The 21,965-nt window shown below is 39.4% G+C and overlaps 2 protein-coding genes across 5 annotated transcripts in view; one reads left to right on the top strand and one right to left on the bottom strand.

Moving 5' to 3' along the window:
* LOC109402379 (uncharacterized) overlaps positions 1-21,965 on the bottom strand; it is a 489,342-nt gene that overhangs the window by 51,948 nt on the left and 415,429 nt on the right. The window lies entirely within an intron of this gene.
* LOC109402397 (probable multidrug resistance-associated protein lethal(2)03659) overlaps positions 12,196-21,965 on the top strand; it is a 110,749-nt gene continuing 100,979 nt past the window's right edge. The window contains exon 1 of the mRNA XM_029856758.2: positions 12,196-12,414. The gene's annotated coding sequence lies outside the window, so the exon portion shown is untranslated. The remainder of the gene's footprint in view (positions 12,415-21,965) is intronic.

The raw sequence follows: 21,965 nt of genomic DNA, 5'->3' as shown, positions 1-21,965 counted from the left end.
ACGAAACTGAGCAGAGCATATTTGACCAAATTTAGCAAAATCTGGTAAAAACTGGCTTGTGGGTGGCTTCATTTTGTACTCTCATCTTTGAAACTTGAGTTGGTTTTCGCATTCAACATTTTGTTCCACTGTGTAGCACCCATAACGTTTGTTATTGTATACTTCATTTTTTCGTTCCCTTTGCTTCGTTGAACTCCATATCTGACCCTGATTGATAGGGCCGGTAGTATATACAATCAGAAACACCTACGATGAGAGGGCATTCCCTTAATATGGATATGCTTCTAGAGTAGAGCAGAGCCCACGAACATTTAGTGAAGGTCGAGTTCAGCTTGGTTGTGACGCGTTGCCGTGCCGTGTATTATATATATTCATGACGCACCCAAGAATGACCTATCAAATTGGTTTAGACGTATTGATTACGTACACCAAAAACAAATCAATATTTGGGTCGCGGGTGCGTCGTAGGCGCTAGCGTTAGCACGTCTAAGTACTTATTGGCACTCAAGCACAGTGGGAAATCTTGTTCTTTTTAGTTGCACCTACCCAAATGAGACAGTACAGTAGACGTTCGATAAGTGCAACATGTTTACGTTTCACTTACCGAATAAAATTCGATAACTGCAACAACTGACAGACGTCACATAACTGTCAGTTGCTGCAGAATGCAACCAATGTGCATGGAAAAAACATCGCATTGCAATAAAAGTGCATGGAAAAAACATCGCATTGTATACATTTCATTTTGACGGATAGCGGTGCGATAGCTGCAAAATTGTTGCACTTAGCGGACTTGCAGTTTAAAAGCATTGCAGTTAAAGCGTTTCATCGAGCGAACGTCTACTGTACTTGATTCTCAGTTAAGAATTTCCTCAATAATGTTTGACCATTGACCTATTTGCATTCGTACATCATGTGGACCTATTTGCATTATGTGGCAGATACAATGGTACTCTATGCCCAAGAAAATCAAGAATATTTCCATTACGAAAAGATCTGGAGCAACCGGGAACGAATCCACATAATCATCTTGAAATCTGTTTACTTTTCCGTTGAATGCTTCCAGTTAGCACCAGCAGAGAGAAGTATGGATAAGTTCATATGATTTACAGTAGACGTTCGATAACTGCAACATATTTACGTTTCACTTGTCGAATGAAATTCGATAACTGGAACAACTGACAGACGTCAAAGAACTGTTAGTTGCTGCAGAATGCAGCCAAAGTACATTTGAGAAACATCGCATTGCAATAAAAGTTCGATGTTGACATTTCATTTTGACGGATAGCGTGCGATAACTGCAAAATGGTTGCACTTTGCGGACTATCAGTAGAAAAGCATTGCAGTTGAAGTGTTTTCACCGAGTGAACGTCTACTGTAGTTGAAAAGAAAATCCTGAAATATTACAAATTTCTTATTTTCTTTTATGATAATGTAATTTTTATTCACTTCCCACTATCCATTGTTTTTGTTCTTATGTGGAAACACATTCCGGTCTTTGTGCGAGCCGATTATCAGCTGAATCATGATCGATTGCTGCTACTGTTGTTATTGTCGCCTTACCCGTGCCGCCGGTTGTCGCTTGTGTTGTTTTGATTCTGTTTTGGACTCATGACGACTTGGTGGATCACAGCTGCCGCGTGACAAACCTTCCCCCTAATGGAAATGAAGGTTACGTAATTGGGGTTGATTGGGGGAGCGATTAATTTGGGTTTGACCGACCAAGTGGGGCTTTTTGGTGGATTTAAGCAATGAGCAATGAAGTTAGATTCTGTTTTAGAGGAGGCAACGTTTTCGAAATTTGAAGCTGTGAATATAGTCCTTCTAGCCCGTTTTAACGGTTTCAACCCATCAACGCCCAGTGTCACCTGTAGGTGACACCTGTGTGAAGTGCCAAAAATCCAATTCTACATCAAATTTGAAAACCCGATTCAATCCACCGATGGTGAACAGAACCCTTCTTACAATTGTTAAAATAATTGTTGTATTATTCGTATTAAACATATTTATTTTGTATGAGTACCTTTTGGTCATTCCAGAAAATATTGTGGATTTTGAACTGCTTGTAATATCAACGATTTAACTCGGATAGACTTTATGTCAAGTGGTTTACTCTATGTACCTATGTTTGAGAATCTCCAAGAACTCCTTTGGATATATGATATCGGATATACAAGCGTAATCAGTCTGAAACACCTTGAAGCGCTATATGAAACTACCAGAAACGCCCATGAAATGCATTGAAATCCATCTGAAGCTTACCTGTACCTGTGAAGTATCCTAAAACCTCTCTGAAACCCCATGAAATAGACTAAATAGTCCTGAAACTTTCCAGTTAGCCTAGTGCAGGGGTTCCCAACCTTTTTGAGGTGGCGACCCCCTTTAAGAATTTTCAAAACATCTGCGGCCCAATGAAAATTTTTAGAAAATAAAATATGAACGAAACCGAGTTTTTTGGGTACAGTGACTCGTTACGTCAAATTTACTCCAAGGGCTGAAAGTCTCTTTAATAAAGACAAATCAATCAATCAATCAAATTTACTCTAGAAGGGATTTTCGACAATCAATGATATGTTTTTTTCATTTGACACTCACATTTCGTAAACAATGATGTCATGTACATTCAATTTGGCTCGTAGTTGAAAAATAGCGGCGCAGCCGAAAATAAAAAAATAACAGTTTTTGTGGTAACATCGCGGCCCCCCTACACTGGCTTCACGGCCCCCCTGGGGGCCGCGGACCACCGGTTGGGAACCCGTGGCCTAGTGGTTAAGGCTATGGATCGCCAATCCGGAGACGGTGGGTTCGATTCCCGTTCCGGTCGGGAAAATTTTCTCGACTCCCTGGGCATAGTGTATCATTGTACTTGCCTCACTATATACAATTTCATGCAATGGCAGGCAAAGAAAGCCTTTCAATTAATAACTGTGGAAGTGCTCAAAGAACACTAAGTTGAAGCAAGGCAGGCCAAGTTCCAGTGGGGACGTAGAGCCATAAAGAAGAAGAAGAAGTCCTGAAACTCCTCTGAGACCCCCCCCCCCCCCCTTCATCTAAGAGCCTGTGAAGCCTCTAAACGGTTCTAGAGCCTCTCGAAACGCCTTTGAACCTCCTGGAATCACTGTAAAGCACATCTGAAAGCCTGTGAACCTTCTGAAACTCCCTGAATGGCATTACTTCTGAATTGAGCGGTTCTGAACCCCCTCCCACCTGAAACCCTCATGAAACTCGCTTAAGAGCCTATTAAGCCCCTTGAAACACAATGACACGCTTTGAAATATCTCTAAAACTTCCTGACATTCCTGTGAAACTCACCTGTGGGCCTTTGAAGCCCCCTAAAACCTATTGGAAACTTCATTATACGCTTGGAAATGCCTCCGAAACTCTCCAGAATTCTTCGTGAAGCTCACTCTAGAGCCTAGAAAGCCCCCCCCTGATTTGAAACCTTCTGAACCGCATCAGAAACTTCCTGTAAAGCTTACCGAAGAGCCTGGAAAGCCCCCCAAAAACATACTGAAGTCTTCTTAAACGCATTGAAATGAAGGCATTTCAAGCCTCCGAAATTGTTGAAGCTCACCCAATAGTCAAAACTTGTGCCAAGTCTATTGCAAATTTATCACATTATTGGTTTCGTGACCATGCTGTGGGTGACGGGTTCGATTCCCGGTCGGTCCAGGATCTTTTCGTAAAGGAAATTTCCTTGACTTCCTTGGGCATAGAGTATCTTCGTGCCTGCCACACGATATACGCATGCAAAATGGTCATTGGCAGAGGAAGCTCTCAGTTAATAACAGTGGAAGTGCTCATAGAACACTAAGCTGAGAAGCAGGCTTTGTCCCAATGAGGACGTTACGCCAAGAAGAAGAAGAAGAAGAATTGGTTTCGTGTTTCATGGGGGTTTCAGAGAGATTTTCAAGGCATTTCACAAACAATTTGTTGATTGTGCTAACGTAAGATCATTCATGATCACAAAATACGCGAACACGAGACGGAACACAACACTTATCGTTCTTACTAATTAAAAGGAACTTAAAAAATACCCTTTTGGTCGACCGGTTTCGGGCTCGAAGTTGCCCATCTACCTGTCTAATTTCAAGGCATTCCAAAGAAAATCGAAAGAATTCCCGGGGGTTCCAAAAAACTTTCAAGTATGCTTCAAGAGGGTTTCATATGGGTATCAAGCCGTTTTCAGGGAGCTTATTCCCTTGTAGATCTGACACGGTCATCGATTAGGGCGTACCTGGGCCCATAACCTGCATGAGTGCATGGTCATGGTGGACTAGTTTCGAATGGTTACGGAATTCCTTATAGAGTAAACCACGATGTGGTACAATGTTGGGTACACTCCAATAGGCAATGAGCAGGCTGATATCCGATGAGATGCCAACAGTCATTGAGGTATTGAGAGACGATGGGGTGAACAAAACTCGTTGAGGATCATGGACCGTGAGGGACTTGAGTAGAGAATCAACAAGATCGAGGCGGTGCAACGCAACTGTTCCACGAGTCATAGGGCATGGATGGCAGCAGGTACTAGGTGGAGGAAGAAACTTGGTGTCAGGAGAAACTTAGAAGCAGAAATAGCACATTAGCGGAAGAGCTTGGTGCTAGGAGGAGCTCTGTAGGCAAGGAGGTTTAATAACAAGGATGAGTACGGTGGCCATGGGGGTAATTCAGGGTGTGTTGGATCTGAGGTAGTTTCATGAGGTGGAGAGCAGGAGTAGGCACATCACACATCTCAGCATAGCACGTCTGCAGATCTAGGTGGATGAGAGAAAATTGTTCCCTCTGTTTACTGTTGGAACTTCAAGGTTATGGGTCCAGGAACGTGTTCTACTACATGTATCGACATTCTGCCAGGGTCTGCCTAATCAGCAAGTTCTTTATTTTCTTACTCACTCTCCTAAGCAAACGCAAGAAAGTATGTACCAGAGAGTTTGTTTATAAGCCATGCGCGAAAACTGAAACCAAAGTTTCCAATTGAACCATCAAACTCGGACCCAATCGAGCAGAATCATGTTTAAGCCCAACAGTAAACAACACGCAACATAAAAGTGAGTTGGTGTATGTGAAAAAAACTTCTTAAGAAATCCTGAAGAAATCCTTCAAAGAGTTTCAAAATAATTCACCTGGAGAAATCTCCCCAAACATTCCTTGAGAATTCATTGAACAGTCTCTAAGAGAAATTATTCGCGGAGTTTCCGAATAGATCCATGGAAGAATTTCTGGTGGGAATCTTTGAAAGAATTCTTGAAGGTATCATTGGAAGAATTCCTTAAGGATTTTCAAGAATAATTCCGAAAGGATTTTTTGGAGGAATTCCTGGAGAAAACCTTGGAACAATTCCAAAAGGAATTTTAGGAAGACTCCCAGGAGGATTTTTCGGAAAAATCTGAGCGATTCTTGGAATGATTCTTACAAAAATCATACGAAAACTTCCTGAAGGAATCTTTGGAACAAGTTTTGCGCAAATGCACTGGAACCTCTTTTTATACGCTTGGCTCTGTATAAATTAAAAATCTGTATACATTAAAAAAAAGCATAAAAAGAGGCAATTTTGTGCATAAATTAAATTTCGATTGTAATTAGGAAACTCAGTTCGCGAGAATAGTTCCTGGGCGTTGGAGGGCCAAGGGGGTTTTCCAAAGTTTCCAGAGAACCCAAAAAAAAGGGGGTTGCAAGAAGATTCAGGGGCGTTTCAAAACATAGTAGGACGTTCATAAACCACGTAGACTTTTTGGGGAGGGGGAGAGAATGTTTCTGGCCAAAGTCTACGCTCCTTACAAATTTCAAAGTTTTTGTAGGGACAAAAGTCTAAGGAGGGGGGAAGTCTGAGATGACCAAATTTTGGTCTACGTGGTTTAAGAACAGCTCCTATTTAAGGTTTTCAGGGACATTTCAAAAGACTTTAAAGGCGATTTTGGAGGGCATTATGAGCCTTTAAAAAAAGGTCATTTCAAGGTGTTTCAGGGGCGTTTCAAGGCGTTTTAAATGCATTTTAGAGGCATTTCGAAGTGTTTCGTGGGGGAAGGGGGTTTACGAAGGTTTTCGGAACTTTTTTTTTATAGACGTTTCCAGGGTTATTTCAAATTTACATGATTTCTATAGCGTTTCAATGGGATTGCGGAGGTTTCTGGGGCATTTCAACGTTTTTTAGGCTAGGGTCGTATCATGCGGGGGTTCAAGAACACACCCAAATCAAAGAGGTACTCAGGGGCATTTCAAATAAGAGAATTACAAAGGCATTCCAATGGGGATATGAATGTTCCAGAGATGTTTCAAGGAACTTCAAGGGCGTTTCAAATAATATCGAGGGTTTTAGTGGAGTGTCTCTAAAAATCATCTAAAATATCCTGAAATGCTTCCAAAGCCCTTTAAAACCTCCTTGGACGCCATGTAATGCATCTGAAACTCTTTCAAAACCCCTGAAAACGCTTTCGTAACGCATCCAAAAACTGCTGGAAATCCTCTGAAACTTCCTGAAATGCTTCTATAATCCTCCTAAAACACCCTAGGACCCCATATAACGCTCCTAAACCACCGAAATGGCCTCCGTAACACTTCCAAAATCCGTCGAAAATCCGTTGAAACTCTCTGCAATGCCTTCGACCATCGAAAACACTCCTGACACCTGCTCGGAAAAGCAATGTGTCCACAACTGACGCAACTTCCACCCCTGAGATCCCATGAACTGCCACTAAGACTCCCTGGAACCCCCTGAAGCCCTTTGATAGGACCTCTGGAAATGCTTCTGAGATCTCTTCGTACCCCACTGAAACCCCTTGGGACCCCTGCAATCTCCTATTAGATTCCACTTTATGCACTCATTTGAGTTACATACTGTTTGTAATGCAATTCAAATGAGTTGCATAATGAATATCATGCAACTCATTCCAGTTGCATAATGAATATCATGCAACTCATTCCAGTTGCATAATATATTAATTCGGAAGCATTAACCATTATGATACCGAAATGAGTCATATAAAAAAAAATTATGATACTGAATTTCATAAAAAAGTTTCAGTGTGATTTGTAGAAAAATCCTCAAAAGAAACCTTAGTAGGCATTTTTTCAAAATCTTGGAAAATTAATTTTAAGAATTCTTTGTATTATTTTAGAAGATTTCCCTGAGAAATGCATTAGGGAAAAAATCTTTGTTGAATTTCTGGCGAAATCCTTTGAAGTTGAAGAATTCTTTCATGAAGTAATCGTTAGATGATTTTCTGGATAAATAATGGAAACGAATCAAGGGCAAGCCTTTTCAAGAAATACTGGAGAATACTGGGAAAAATTCCTGAAAAAAGTAGGAAGTATTTCTTAAAGATTTTAAGAAATACTGTGAAGAATATCTGAAAAAAAAGTATTGCTGGAGGAATTTCTAGGAAAACCTAAAAAAGTCAAAGAAATTGGTAAAAAACAGAAAATGCATTTAAAGAATTCCTGGAGGGATCCTTGAAAATATGGAAATTGAAATATATGAAATTGGATGAAATTCTAGAGAAATCCTTATAAAAAATCTTGGTGAAATCCTTGGATGAATTTTTGAAGGAATCTCCAGAAGAATTCTAGAGAAACAATGCAATTACTGGAAGAAAGTAGGAAGATTTTTATCTGAGAATTATTCGAAAACTCCTAGGAATCATTGCTTTTTGGGTAAATAATTCGAAATTCATAGTAAAATTCTCAAAAGAAGCCAAAGCTCAAAAGAAACCATTGAAAAATTCCTGGAGAACTTATTCAGTATTTATTGAGTGTTTCCTTCAGATATTTTTCCAAGGATTATTCCAATAACTTCTCCAGGGATTTCTGCTTGGATTCCTGCAGGCCTTTTTTGGCATACTGTCCAAATTTTTTCAACGACTCTTTCATAATTTATTTCAGGAATTCTTCTTATTTTTTTAAATTACTATAAGGATTATCTCAGAAATTCTCTAGAAATTCTCCAATAATCCTTCATGCGTTCACCTCCGGAAATCCTTCTAAGACTTTCTTCTAGAATACTTTCTGTAGTAATTGTTTCAAGAATTATTTCAAGAATCCATCCAAGTACTTCTTCAGGATTTTTTTTCTTCAAAAATTACCCCTGAAATTCTTCATAGGATTCTTCCCGACAATCTTGTAAGATTTCTCCTGAATTCCTTTCGGATTTCTCTATGAATTTTTATAAGAAATTATTCAAAGTGACTCTTCTAGAGATTTTTGTATGGAATCCGACAAAATGTCATCCAGGGATTCTTTCTAGGATTTCTGTAAAAAATATTCCAAGGATTCCTCTGAGCACACTTACATGAATTTCTCCGAGAAACACGTCTAAGGACTTGTGCATGAAATCTTCCTAAACTCATCCAGAAAATTTTCTCAGAATTTACGCATCAATTCCTGCAAAATTTATTTCTTGGGTTTGTTAAGTAATCCCATCAGATATTTTTCAATTTGTCTAAAAATTTATTTGAAGGCTCACACAATTTTATCCAAGAATTCTTATAAAGTCCGCTCCGAAAAATCTTCTTATGCCATTTCCTAAAAATTCTTCCAAGAAGACTTCTCCAGGAACTTTACAAAGAACTTCTCCAGGAATACTTCTCTAGACTCCTGCAGGTGCTATAGAAAAATCCTCCCAGAATTAATCCTAAGATTCCCCTATTTAAGATTTTTCCTAATAATATTTTCAAGAATTCCTCCAACTTTTTTTTCTAGAAATTACTCTAAGGATTCCTCAGGTCTCTTTTCTAATGATTCTCCGTGAATCCGACGGCTTCTGTTAGGCATTTCTAGAGGATTTTTAAATATATTTTCCCAAGCATATGATTTAAACTTTTCCAACAATTCTTTAAATTCTTTGTGGAAAATTAGAATAAGTTAAAATTCATAAATAAAAAGAAATGAAAAAAAAATCTTTAAATTCCCTGCCAGAATTCGTTCTGTAGGAGTGCTTCCAGGGATGCTTTCTGGAATCCCTCTTGATTATCACCTAGAACTTTGAAAGAATTCATCAAGGATTCTTTCTTGTATTTTTTCGCGAATAATACTCTGAAAATTCATCCAAGGACTTCTACATAGATTGGGCTCATTTTTAAGAATTTCTCCAAAAATTTTTCTAGATGTCCCACAAGATTTGTTTTTCAAATGTTTTTCCAAAGATTCTGTTTTAGGATTTTTTTCTAAGATACCCCCAAAAATTCTACCAGGAATTCCTCCAAGAAATCACACTGAAAATCTGCTATGAAATCTTCCGAGGATTTCTTTAATTCTTTCAAGAATCCCTTTAGAATACTTTCAAAAAAAAATAAATAAGGATTGTTTCCCAATTTGCGAATTGGCTACTGTAGGGGTTGAGAGAGATAGAGAGAAAAAGATCAGTAGGGCATATAGCATCAGTAGCTCAACCTTGTAGGGGTCGAGAGAGATACACTGAAGTAAATTTTGTTGTGGAAATTATCGATTCCATAGTAAAATTACTAACCGTACCTATGATTCTCAACCGACAACAAAATCTGTTAAGTTCATTGAAATATGATTGAAGTAACAATGCATTGCAGTAAATTTGACTAAAAGCGTAGTCGCCTCAACAACAAAACATTGTCAATTTTTCCTGGACACGCATCTTACAACACGGTATGGTTAGAAATACAATGCCCAGCTGTTAAATTTAGATTATTTTTGGTAATGTTAACAGCACTGCTAGTTAAATTGACAGTGTTTTAGTGGGATTAACAAGCTGCAACAGTAAAGCGAACTCCCCCGAGAGGGTAAGCTAACAGCAAATTCCCCCAAGAGGGTAAGCTGCAACAGTATAGCGAATTCCCCCGAGAGGTTAAGCTAACAGTGAATTCCCCCGAGAGGATAAACTGCAACAGTAAAGCGAATTCCCCCGAGAGGTTAAGCTAACAGTGAATTCCCCCGAGAGGATAAACTGCAACAGTAAAGCGAATTCCCCCGAGAGGGTCAGCTAACAATGAATTCCCCCGAATGGGTAAGCTGCAACAGTAAAGCGAACTCCCCCGAGAGGGTAAGCTAACAGCGAATTCCTCCAAGAGGGTAAGCTGCAACAGTAAAGCGAATTCCCCCGAGAGGGTAAGCTAACAGTGAATTCCCCCGAGAGGGTAAGCCAACAGCGAATTCCCCTGAGAGGGTAAGCCAACAGCGAATTCCCCCGAGAGGGTTAGCTAACAGTGAATTCCCCCGAGAGGGTAAGCCAACAGCGAATTCCCCTGAGAGGGTAAGCCAACAGCGAATTCCCCCGAGAGGGTAAGCTAACAGTGAATTCCCCCGAGAGGGTAAGCCAACAGCGAATTCCCCCGAGAGGGTAAGCTTAAAGTGAATTCTCCCGAGAGGATAAGCTGCAACAGTAAAGCGAATCCCCCTGAGTGGGTAAGCTAACAGTGAATTCCCCCGAGAGGGTAAGCTGCAACAATAAAGCGATTTCCCCCGAGAGGGTAAGCAAACGGCGAAATCCCTCGAGAGGGTAAGCCATGGGGTAAGCTGCAACAGTCAAGTGAATTAAGGTTGAAGGATGTTTATCATGATGATGAAGGACGAAGGATGGAAGATTAAGAGATGATTATGATGTTGAAGGATGAACGATGTAGCATGAAGGATGAATAATGTAGGATAAAGCATGAAGAAATCAGGCTGTAGGGTAAAGCATAAAGGACATAGGGTGTAAGATGAAGGATGATGATGGTTATGATGATGATAATGATGATGATAATGATGATGATGATGATGATGTTGATGATGATGATGATAAAGGATGAAGGAAGAAAGATGCAGGATGAAGAAAGAAGTATATAAGATGTAGGATGAAGTATGAAGGATATAGGATGAAGAATGAACGATACAGGATAAAGAATGTAGAATGATGGTGATGATGATGATTATGAAGGATGAAGAATGTAGGATGAAGAAAGAAGGATATAAAAGGTAGGATGAAAGATGAAAAATAAAGGAAAGATGTTGGATGAAAAGCTTCCTTAAAAGGATCTGAATACCAAATGGGTTTTTTGGAAGGCTAACTTACCCTAAGGTCGCAAAAAGTTTATAAGAGATTTGCATAACAATGCAAGATTCAAAAAAATATAAAAAGATTTAATCAAGGTGTTGAAGAAATTGGTTGGAGTTTAAGAGGATGATAATGATCGATTATATTATTTTTGTTTTCTAACGAAGACAATTATAAGTTGTTCTTCAATAAAGTTCAGTGTAAATGTGGTTTATAATGTTGGTAGAAAGTCATACAATTTTTAGTTTTTTATTCTTATTTTTCGAATTTTAAAACAATTAGAGAGTAGGACAGGTGGAGAATGTAGGGATTAAGAGAGATAGAGAGAAAAAGATCAATAGGATCAATGTTTAGCAAGTCTTACAGAAACTGCCCAAACGGTGCTCATTTCGCCTCGTACGCCTATTATGCCCATAACTCCACTGCCCGTTCTTTTCTTCCATACCACCCTGTGTGATTGAGTGGACTCCTATAACAACTCACTAACCACCTCGTTGTTGGCTCTGCATTCGAAACTGATAGCCGCTTTCCTACCGCTTCAAAAAGAAAGAGCTGCAATGCGACAACCATTTTCCAACCGGGCGCCTACCTAACGTCTCCCAGTCAGTCAGCCAGTCGCAGTCGGTCGGTATTGTAAAGGGTTTTTCCTTTCACATGTCGGTCGTGCTTGTGGCACCACTGCCGCCGGCCGTTGCCAAGGAAAACTAGAGCACGCTCCTCAAACCCGGCTTGCATATTCAATGAACCTCCTCGGCCGACGGACGAGGCACCATGGCGGCATGAGAAAACGTTATCCGCACAAGAAGAGCCAAGTTTACATACATACCTAACTGAATGACTTCAATTGAATCGTGACACATTGCACGACTGGCACCACACGACGAACATTGAGAAAAAAAAGGAACGAACGCACACACGCGTCTATGAGCGATATCGATACCGTCGAGCAACAAATCAATCAGCTGTGAGCGATTAACCAAACCACTCATCATTTTGCTCTAATCTAGAACAAAGCAAATCGTTGGTTGGTTGCCAAAGCAACGAAACCGGGAGAGAGTGCTTCTTATCAAAACGCGCGCGCGTTATTCGAGAGCGGCTCTCCCGCGGAAGAGCGTGATTTTTCGTGCATCAAGGACTCGCTCGCTCGCGCGTGGATCGATCGCCGCGCGAGGAGGAACACCGCAGGAGAGCACACGCGGTTCAGTTCAGTTGTCTCTAATGATTGGCGTGGTTTTCGCGTATTTTTCGGCTCAATCCAGGAAGGATTTTTTTATTTTTTATTTGTCTCATTTGTGGCGACTTGTTGTGATTTCCGATTGCGAGTGAAGAAAGCGAACCGGTTTATCGGGGCAAAGAGCTTATCGGGAGTTCTGTTTGTTGACAACGTGCGGTTGCCGGGAGAAATTTGTCAGGTGAGAGTGACTCCGAGATGAGGAAAGTAATGAAAAAGTCACGCGTTTCCAGTGCAAAAGTCTGCCATATTTCCGTTGTATCAGCTCGAGATCTAGGGAAGATTGTTGTGACCAGCTTCGGAGCAAAATAAGCGACAAAGACGCAAACCAATTAGGCTCAATTGATTTGAGTCGATTGGTCCAATCAAAGAATGTGCTCGCGATGAATTGATCGTTACAAGGACTCCTATGACACCGAAAAGAATCGAAATCGAAGCCATCTGCGTTTCGATTATCAAATGGCCGTCAAAAATCCTACGTCGGCGGAAGTTTGGCAGTGAAATTCTTCCCGGCCGAAGCGATGCGATGATGATGGTCGTGGCGCTTATCAATGTTTTGGTGTTTCCCTCATTCTCATCATCATCACAGCAGGCGATGGCGGTCACGAACGACGAACCGACCACCAACCGAATGTAGCGGGAATAACACGAGGAAACGTTATGGTGGTCGCGGCGACGGCGCATGGAGGATGTGTCAAGGTTTTTCGGGAGCGAGAGCGACTTCGGAATGAAAATTGATGCCGTGCCGGATGGTCAGAATATCAGTGATTATACCATTCTGAATGTTGTTGTTTGGTTCTGTTCAACATGCAATTTTGCGCAAACGCTGAGGCCAGAGGTGAATTTCGTAACTCTGTGTGCTATGGGATTTTAATAGCGAAGGGAGATAAACAAATTACGACGGTAATGTGTGCGTAGTGTTCACCTTGGAAATATTTACCGAGATATGTGTGTTTAATTTCGGTGAGTTGCTGTTCATGAGAATTATGAATACAGAAAATTACATATTCAGGTTTGTTACCTACTACAGTTTGTCAAAATTATCAAAATTTGTAAAAATATCGTTGACGTTAGATAAGTACAATAGACGATCGAAAACTGCAACATGTTTACGTTTCACATCCGAATGAAACTCGATAACTGCAACAACTGGCAGACGTCAAAGAACTGTCAGTTGCTGCGAGACAGCCAATGTGCATTTAAAATACATCGCATTGCAACAAAAGTGCATTTAAAAACATCGCATCGCTGTTGACATTTTATTTTGACGGGTAGCGGGATGATAACTGTAAAATTGTTGCACTTAGCCGACTTGCAGTTATAAGGCATTGCAGTTAAAGCGTTTGAATCGAGCGAACGTCTACTGTACAATTACAGTATACGTTCGATAAGTGCAACATATTTATGTTCACTTACCAAATGAAATTCGATAACTGCGACAACTGACAGACGTCACATAACTGTTAGTTGTTGCAGAATGAAATCAATGTACATGCGGAAAACATCGCATTGCAATAAAAGTACACACTAAGTTGAGCTCGGCAAACGCCGGCACCGCCGTGGCTCAGCAAATATGCATACTGAATCTCGGTAAAAAATAATGTTTGTTAGCTGAATTTCGGCAAAACCAAGATGTTTATAAGGAAGGTGTTAGCGTATAAGCAGTAAGTGGATGCGGGGAGTGCGGCACACTGCGGGGGGATGGAGATGACAGCCGGCCAGTTTGTTTATGCTGCAGAACGCTACAGAAGCGTTGCTGCGCCACATTGGCAACAACATTCTCAACACGGATAACCAATGTTGACATATTTCCATGGCACTCATAAAATGAGTAATATTCCCCCAGGTTTAAAATTTGCTCGTGCCCCCGCATTTTTGTTAATTATGAATACAATGGTGATTTCTTAACCAAAAGAGATTGCTATGCCAAAAATATTGCAAAATATTTGCTTTAGTGGGTGTACGAGCTAATTTGCAATCCGTGTAAGTAGGAAACACTTGATGAGTGTCATGGAGTTTGTCCGATTTTAGTGCTGAGAAAGTTAAGCGTGAATGGTTTCTGTGGGGTTGCTACGTTGCTAGGGCTGAAAGTTTTTGTTTGTCATCTCACTAGTGAAAAAAATTAAACACAAACTTGCCAGCTGTCGTTAGGTTTTCCAATATGGCGGATGGTGCAATCTGACATATTGGATTACCTTCCTTTTATTTACCTTGGGCAAAACATTTCCTGAACCTCAGCAAACAAACAACACGATTGCTGAGATTTCGTTGAAAAACGGGTTTGCTGATCGCTCGGCGGTGCTAATCTCGGCAAAAAGCAAGAAAAATTGCCGAGATTCGGCGAAAAATGTTAAGTGTGTACATGCGAAAAACATCGCATCGCTGGAATATAGTTGCATTTAGCGGACTTGCAGTTTAAAAATAGTGCAGTTAAAGCATTTGCACCGAGCAAACATCTACTGTACTTTGATTGCAAGGCACTTAAACTAGAAGTTCGTCGTAATTATTGCACACTGACAAATTGGCAAAAATAATGTCAACATCAATGCGATGTTTTCGCTTGAAGTTAAGGTACCGTAATCCGGGGTCAAATTGATCACTTTAAAACAACTTTTGTGGATAACATCAGTGCCTGTTCAAATATTGCCAAAAGAATTTCTGTAAAACCAGTACCTAGTGGATCTCCATGGAACCATGTGACAGAATTTTGTTCAACAAATTTAAACTTTAAGTTAAACAACTTCAAATATCAAAACATTGGAAATGCCACTTTATGGCGAAATTGATCAGTTTACAATTAAGCATCGGTTGGAAAGGAAAATTTCCTTCTCCGCTTAATTTTGCTCTTCTAAAACCGAATAACGCGTATAAAATCTTACAATTAGTGAATTTAATACTTTAAATGCAAAATTGAATTTTGAAATTTCCCCTTCAACGCCTAAAGGTAGGCAATTTCATTTGAAATACAGTAGACGTTCGATAACTGCAACATGTTTACGTTTCACTTAGCGAACGAAATTCGGTAACTGCAACGACTGATAGATGTCAACAAGTTGTCAAACGACAATAAATAACCGTGAACGTGATCCGACTGTCCATTTGGGCTAACATGGCGCACCATTTTGACGTTTGTCGGTGCGATAACTGTAAATTTGTTACACTTACCGGACTTGCAGTTAAAAAGCATTGCAGTTAAACCGTTTGCACCGACCGAACGTCTACTGTAAGTGATTTCTATTACAAAAAGTTACTATTTCTTCATAAAATGAACTTTTTATAACTATTTCATGTTCTGATTTGCTGCATAACATCCCAACCAAGTCTCCACAAAAATGTTAAAACAGAGCATTCAAGGGAAGTTCTATTAGCAATTGATTGTTTAGTAGTAATGATTTCAGCTACATGAGAAATACAATGCAAATTCCTTGAAAAAAATAAGACAAAACTAAAAAAAAAATAAAAGTCTACACTTATTTCTAGACATCTACGAATCAGATGACGTAGAAAGTTTAAGATCATTACGACGCTTAAGAGTTCCTAGTATGGAATTACAATGTAGTACCCGAGTGATCAATTTCACCCCGCTGATCAATTTGACCCCGGTTTAGGTACATTTTGCGTCTATCAACTGACTGTCATCGACCAACATGTACAGCAGACGTTCACTCAGTGCATGTGCTTCAATTAAACATAGAATCCAAAATGATTTGAGGAGGGTTTTTAAAAGATTGCCCGGAAGAATGCTATAAAGACTTCCTGGAATATTTTTGATACAATTCCGAGGGAGTCCTTGGATCAATTTCTGAAATTATTCTTGGAAGAATTGCCAGAGAAGTTCTTGGAGTTATTCTAGGAGAAATCCTTAGAATGATCACTGGAGGCTGGATGATGGATTATTGAAGAATTGATTGGGAGAATGCGTTCGGATTTTATAAAAGAACTCCTGTAGTATAGTTTATTGCATTGCTAACTGGACTGCGACAAAGTGCGGAATCTCAAATAAAAGTGCGATATTGCATCAGATCGTTCCGGTGTCTTCACCGCACTTATTCGTCACGAGCTAATGAATAAGTGCGGTGAAGACACCGGAACGATCTGACGCAAAATCGCATTTTTATTTGAGATTCCGCACTTCATCGTCGCACTTATAACCACGCAATGCGCAATAATTTTAAAAATAATGTCAGTAGCATTTATGAAATAATTGATGAATGAGTCATTGAAAAAAAAACCTGTAGAAGTGTAGAGCCTAAAGAAATCCCTGGAGGAGTTATAAGAATAGGTGTTGGAAAAATCCTAAAAAAAAAAACTGAAAGAATTCCCCGTGCATTTTTCCTATGTTTTCTCAATGGGGTGTTTTGAGAAATATAACGGTGCTGTTATGGTAAAATGAGAGCTGGTTACTCAAAGTTTCCAATTTCCAGCGCTCCATTACTGGTACGACAGAAATTCCTTCAGAAATCCCTCTTAGCATTCTTTCAGGTTTTCTTTAAAAGATCCTTTAAGAATTGCTAAAGAAGTTCTCAAAAAATCATCAGTTGATTCTTTCAAAAATTACTCTAGCGTTTTCTTTTAGAAATTCAGACAATTCCTCAGCAGTGCTTTCAAATTTTTTTGGTGGAATGGCTCCATATAATCAGAGATTCTGTCAGGCTTTCATTTAGGAACGCCTCTAGAAAGTTTTTCAGAGATACTTTTACAAAAAAAAATCCGGTGATGCTTCACATGATTACCAATTTTGAAAATTCTTAAAAGAATCTCGGTGATTCCTGCAAAAGTTACTCTATTCCTTATCGTTGTCAAGTAAATTTTCAAGAAAATCTTCCAGACGAAGTGCAAATGGCTCTCCAGTTCTTCCATGTATTTGTTCAAAGCTTCCATCGAAAATTTCATTTTTTGATGATTCTGTAGAAACAGTTCCTCCAGGGTTTTCTTCAGAAATATTTTTTATCAATCTTCAGAAATTGTATAAGAAATTCTTCTATGGATTTCTCCAGAAATACCCCCAGCAGTCTTTCCAAGGATTCCTTCAGAAATTACTCCAGGGTCTCTCAGAAATTTAATGAGGAATTTCTATATGAACTCCATAAGTGCCTTTGTCTGCAATTTTGTGGACATTTTTTTTTTTTCTAAATTCCCTTCAAAATACCATTAAAGATTTTTCCAGAAATCTTTCAAACATTGTTTCCTTGGAACTATATTTTTCTAGGAATTAAGGAGGTATCTTAAGGACAAAGTTCTTGAAATTCCGCTTTAACAGTGCATCAGAACTTCAGGCGCGCAAATCTCAAGTAGCAAGCTTTAAACAACAGCGCATTTTTATTCTTTAAGGGTTTCCTTCAGTCAATCTTCCCGGGATCTCATTACGAAATTCTTTAGACATTCTTGCAAAAATTCTTTCAACTAGTTTTATGCAGTTTCTGGAAGAACTTCTAAAAAAATGTCTGGAGGAATATCTGAAACAATTGCAGAAGAAATCTGAGAAGGAATCCCAGGATATATTTTTTTTAGGAACTAACAGAAGTAATTCCAAGTATATCCCTATAAGAATTACTGCAGAAAGCTCTGTAGGAATTTCTAAAAGAATTCTTGGAATAATTTCCGAAGTAAACTCCTTACGAATTTCGAAGAAATTTTTAGAGGAGTTTCTGAAAACCTCCATTTCGAAAAAAAAAATCCCAATTGTTACTTCAGAACATGTGCAGGAGATATTATTTGACAGAATTCCTAAAGGAATTTCAGAAAAGAATCCTAGCAGGAATTTTCGAAAGATTCCCCGGAGTAATTTCTGAAAAATCTTCAGTGGAATCGCTACGGAATCTTAGGAAGTATTCCTGCATAAATCTCTAGAGGAAGAATTGAAGAATTTCCAGGAAAATTCTTTAATAAATCCTAGGATGAATATATAAAGAACTTTTTGGTGAAATAGCTGAAGAAACTCCTTGGGATACCCTTTGTGGAATTGTTGGAATAACTATTGCGGGAAAATTCCGAAAATTCCTGGACAAATACTTAAATAACATTTTTGAAGGATTTTTTCAAAGTATTCTTGGAGCAATATGTGGCCGTATTTTCTAAAGAAATAAGAGATAACCATCTGTAAAAATACCTAAAAATAAGGGAAATCCGGTAAAATTTGGAGAAATTCTCAGAAAAATCCTTAGAGGAAATGCCAGATAAATTTCTAGCGATATTCATATCTGAAGTAAATCCTGAAGGAAACACTGAACGCTTAAGAAATTCACGCCACTCTCCTTTACAGTCACTCTACTTGTCTATATAATCTCACAAAACAGCAGATAAAACATCATCAACACACACGATAGATTTGTCCTTGGATTCGTCCCATTCCAATAACTTTATTTGCGAAATTACTAAGTATTTTACGCATTTTACGTCCCTTACACTTTAGACCTTCTCTACCAAGGGCATTCGGTCAGTTAACTCAGTCGTCACTCAATAGCCAGGCCACCACACCCACGTGTTGAGCCGAGTGTATTCCAGAGTAAAGGTATAAGGCAATTATGTTTTTATGTGCGATTGAGAACGATCTATAGATAGCATGATATAGGAACGCGCGTATCAATAAGTAAATAAACAAACCCCTCGCGCTTCGACGCGTATTTTTTGGGGGTGTATTTCTGTTTTGATGCTTTATGAGGATTTTATTCAGCCGCAGCGCCGTGGCCGCCCGTCCCGCAGCCCCACCGACAGCGATAGACAGTAGGCAGGCATGTGTAATATAATGACACGCGTAATCGTAGCTTGGATGAATAAGCGCCGGCCGATGGGCGCGACCTTGACTGTGAAGCGTGCTGCTGAGATAGACTCAGGGAGCAACGAAAACGTTACCTACCTACCTAGTTGGTATAAGGGCGGATAGGGCGTGCGCGTCTTGAATGAATGAAAATCTTTTAATAGCTAGTTAGCGTTCCGTACTTCAAACCTATTTTTGTAGGTATCATTGCACGTGGATACGCGCCAAACGGTTCCACGGAACAAAGTACGTACCGAATTATACAGAGTATCTTCACGTATTTCGCGATTATGCAAACACCACCAATTCCTACGGATTGAGATAATCGCGGAACACTGTAGACTAGGAATCAAAATTTCGCGACTAAAATCAGGAATGTGGAGCTCCTTCTCGCTATGAAATCATATGTATGCATTATTAGGACAGCAGTGTTTTAGTTTCAGTTTTATTGTTTTTTACAGGGTTCTTATCTAATTCCCGTCTCATTAAGCACAAACCAACCATCATCGAGCTTAATCTTGCACCTCGCCTAATCAGTAATCACTCATGATCAATTATATACCAAATTCCTAATTCATTAATTAGCTTTTATATCATGCAAATATTTCCTTAAAATACTAAGATTGAATAATTGCCCCGCGAATTCTATTTCCGTCTACTCCACGTCTATTTCGGCCACAATATAAATTCAATTTCCATCACACATTTTACGTGACATTATGGTACGCGAGATGGTTAAAAATCATGATTCGACCTAGTTGTGTGTTCGAAAAGTCGGTCAAATTTTTCATTTTTCATAGTACATCCACAGACAAATCACATTTGGTTCCAAGTGATTCATCTGTTTGTCTGTGGTACACCGTTGCACAATTATGGGTCATTCCTATTTAAATAGCACGATGAAGTGACTGACTAATAATTGTGACAGAGTTATCCATAGTTATGCATTGACTGAAGTATTGAACTAAAGCTTTTAAATTGAGATAGAGATAGCTTTATAATATAGATCAAAATATATAAGTTTTTATTTTTGTCCACCAAAACATTATACGCCATCACAGTGCAATGAAAAAAATTTCTCAGTAGTTGTGAATACGATATCTTATGCATAAAATACACGCAAACATTTGCTCGCATCCATCCAAGTTTATTTACATTTTATCGACCGAAAATAGTAATTTATTTGATTAATTGAACAGCTTTTGTAGAATTCTGCAGCACTGAAATCCAACTTTGAAGTGCAACAGAGCTTTTGTGGGAATATCTGTTTGATAAGTGAAAATTCAACGTTGGCGAAAACCATTTCGGCTAGCTGCGGCTTTGGTGAGGCTTCCTTCGTCATATGCAATGCGAGAAAAATGGTCAACTCATAAGGCCTTTCAAGTGGAGTGAAATTGAGTCGTGAAATTTATTGTCATTATTCGATTTCCAGTGCTATAGAGGCTGGGAATCGATAGTGTACATTTTTTGCTTTCATTTAATGCGGCATTGGTAAAGGTAAGTAGGAATATCTGCAACGATTGACTGTCCATCAATGTGACGGGAATTAGCGCGTATGACGAAGTAAATTTTCACCCTAGCAGTAACCAATTTCCCTTGCTGTCAGTGCTGTGATGATGATGCCCAAGATGCAGTTCTAGATGCATTTTTAACCTCCCGTACGCAGCTGGAGACGCCTTTAGAGTGATCCAAAATACACCAAATTTGGTATTTCACATTGTACACATTGAAATGTAATTTGTAGTAGTAATTATGACATTCTTAAAAGTGTAGCTCACTCAAAGCATGTGTGGAATACATCTAAAAACGCATGGAAAAACATAAGTAGTTTTCGAATTTAGGCCGTTTGTTCTACAAAGAACCCATGAGTTTTGATAGGTAGAAGAGTCATTTTTGGGCAGTCGTTTATTTTGGCCATAGTAAGTGTTACAGCGTGCTGTGGTGTAACGCGATACGGGGGATTGCAAAATGAAGGAATTGGAGTGTTTGCGTTGGCAGTCACGTTAAAGCAAATTGGAGCTTGCTAATGGTTCACAGGTTATACGTTGAAGCTTGTATTGCAGAATAGCACCAATCAAGATTAAGAGATTTTCAACAGAACTCGGTGAGCTCATTCCATGGAAAACGATATTTTTTGACATTGATTTGATTGCGATGGTTGTGGTAACATCAGCTCCAGCAATCTGTAATATGTTTGACGCATACTTTGGGAACAGACCATCGAACGGTAATCTTAACATCCCTTTCGTAACAAACCAGCACATTTGTGCTGTTGAGAAAAAACAGTTTTGCATATTTTTTCATTTGTTCAATGAGATTCACCAAAACGCGATCAAAACCCGTAAAACATGAAAAAGTTTAATATGTCGCATATTTTTTTATTTCCGATTTATCTTGGTGTTCAAGCATCGAATTTTCAAGAGCACAAATCTGATGAACCGAATGTCGGTTTGTGACATCCGGTTCTTCAGATTTGTGCTCTTGAAATTTCGAGGTGTGGCTTCGTCATATCTTCACCTTAAGATTCTCTTGAAACTGTCTGAAGCCCACCTAAAAACCTCTGCTACTTCCTGAAAGCTCTTTGAAACTCTTCTGGAAAAAGTAAACTACTACGCTTCCAACCAGCAGTTGTACAAATTAGACCGAGGACAGCTCGAAAGACACAGTGGATCAGAGAAGGATTTTTCGCCTGACACATAGTTTCCCCCGATTGGAACGGGAATCAAACTTTTACTTTGTGGCACTCACCATGCGCCAAAAAGATGCCGCCACCCGCACGGCCTCAAAGTCCTAGAACCTTCTGCAACCGTTAAGAAACACTCTTGAATCCAACTGAAATTCCCTGAAATCCCCAAAAATCCTTCTCCCGTTAGCCTAGTGGTTAAGGCTATCGATCACCAATCCGGAGACGGTGGGTTCGATTCCCGTTCCGGTCGGGAAAAATTTCTCGACTCCCTGGGCATAGTGTATCATTG

The sequence above is a fragment of the Aedes albopictus genome, chromosome 1, assembly GCF_035046485.1.
Source record: "Aedes albopictus strain Foshan chromosome 1, AalbF5, whole genome shotgun sequence".
NCBI lineage: Eukaryota > Metazoa > Arthropoda > Insecta > Diptera > Culicidae > Aedes > Aedes albopictus.
The sequence above is the reverse complement of the archived record's forward strand: the minus strand, read 5'-3'. Positions and strand labels throughout refer to the sequence as shown.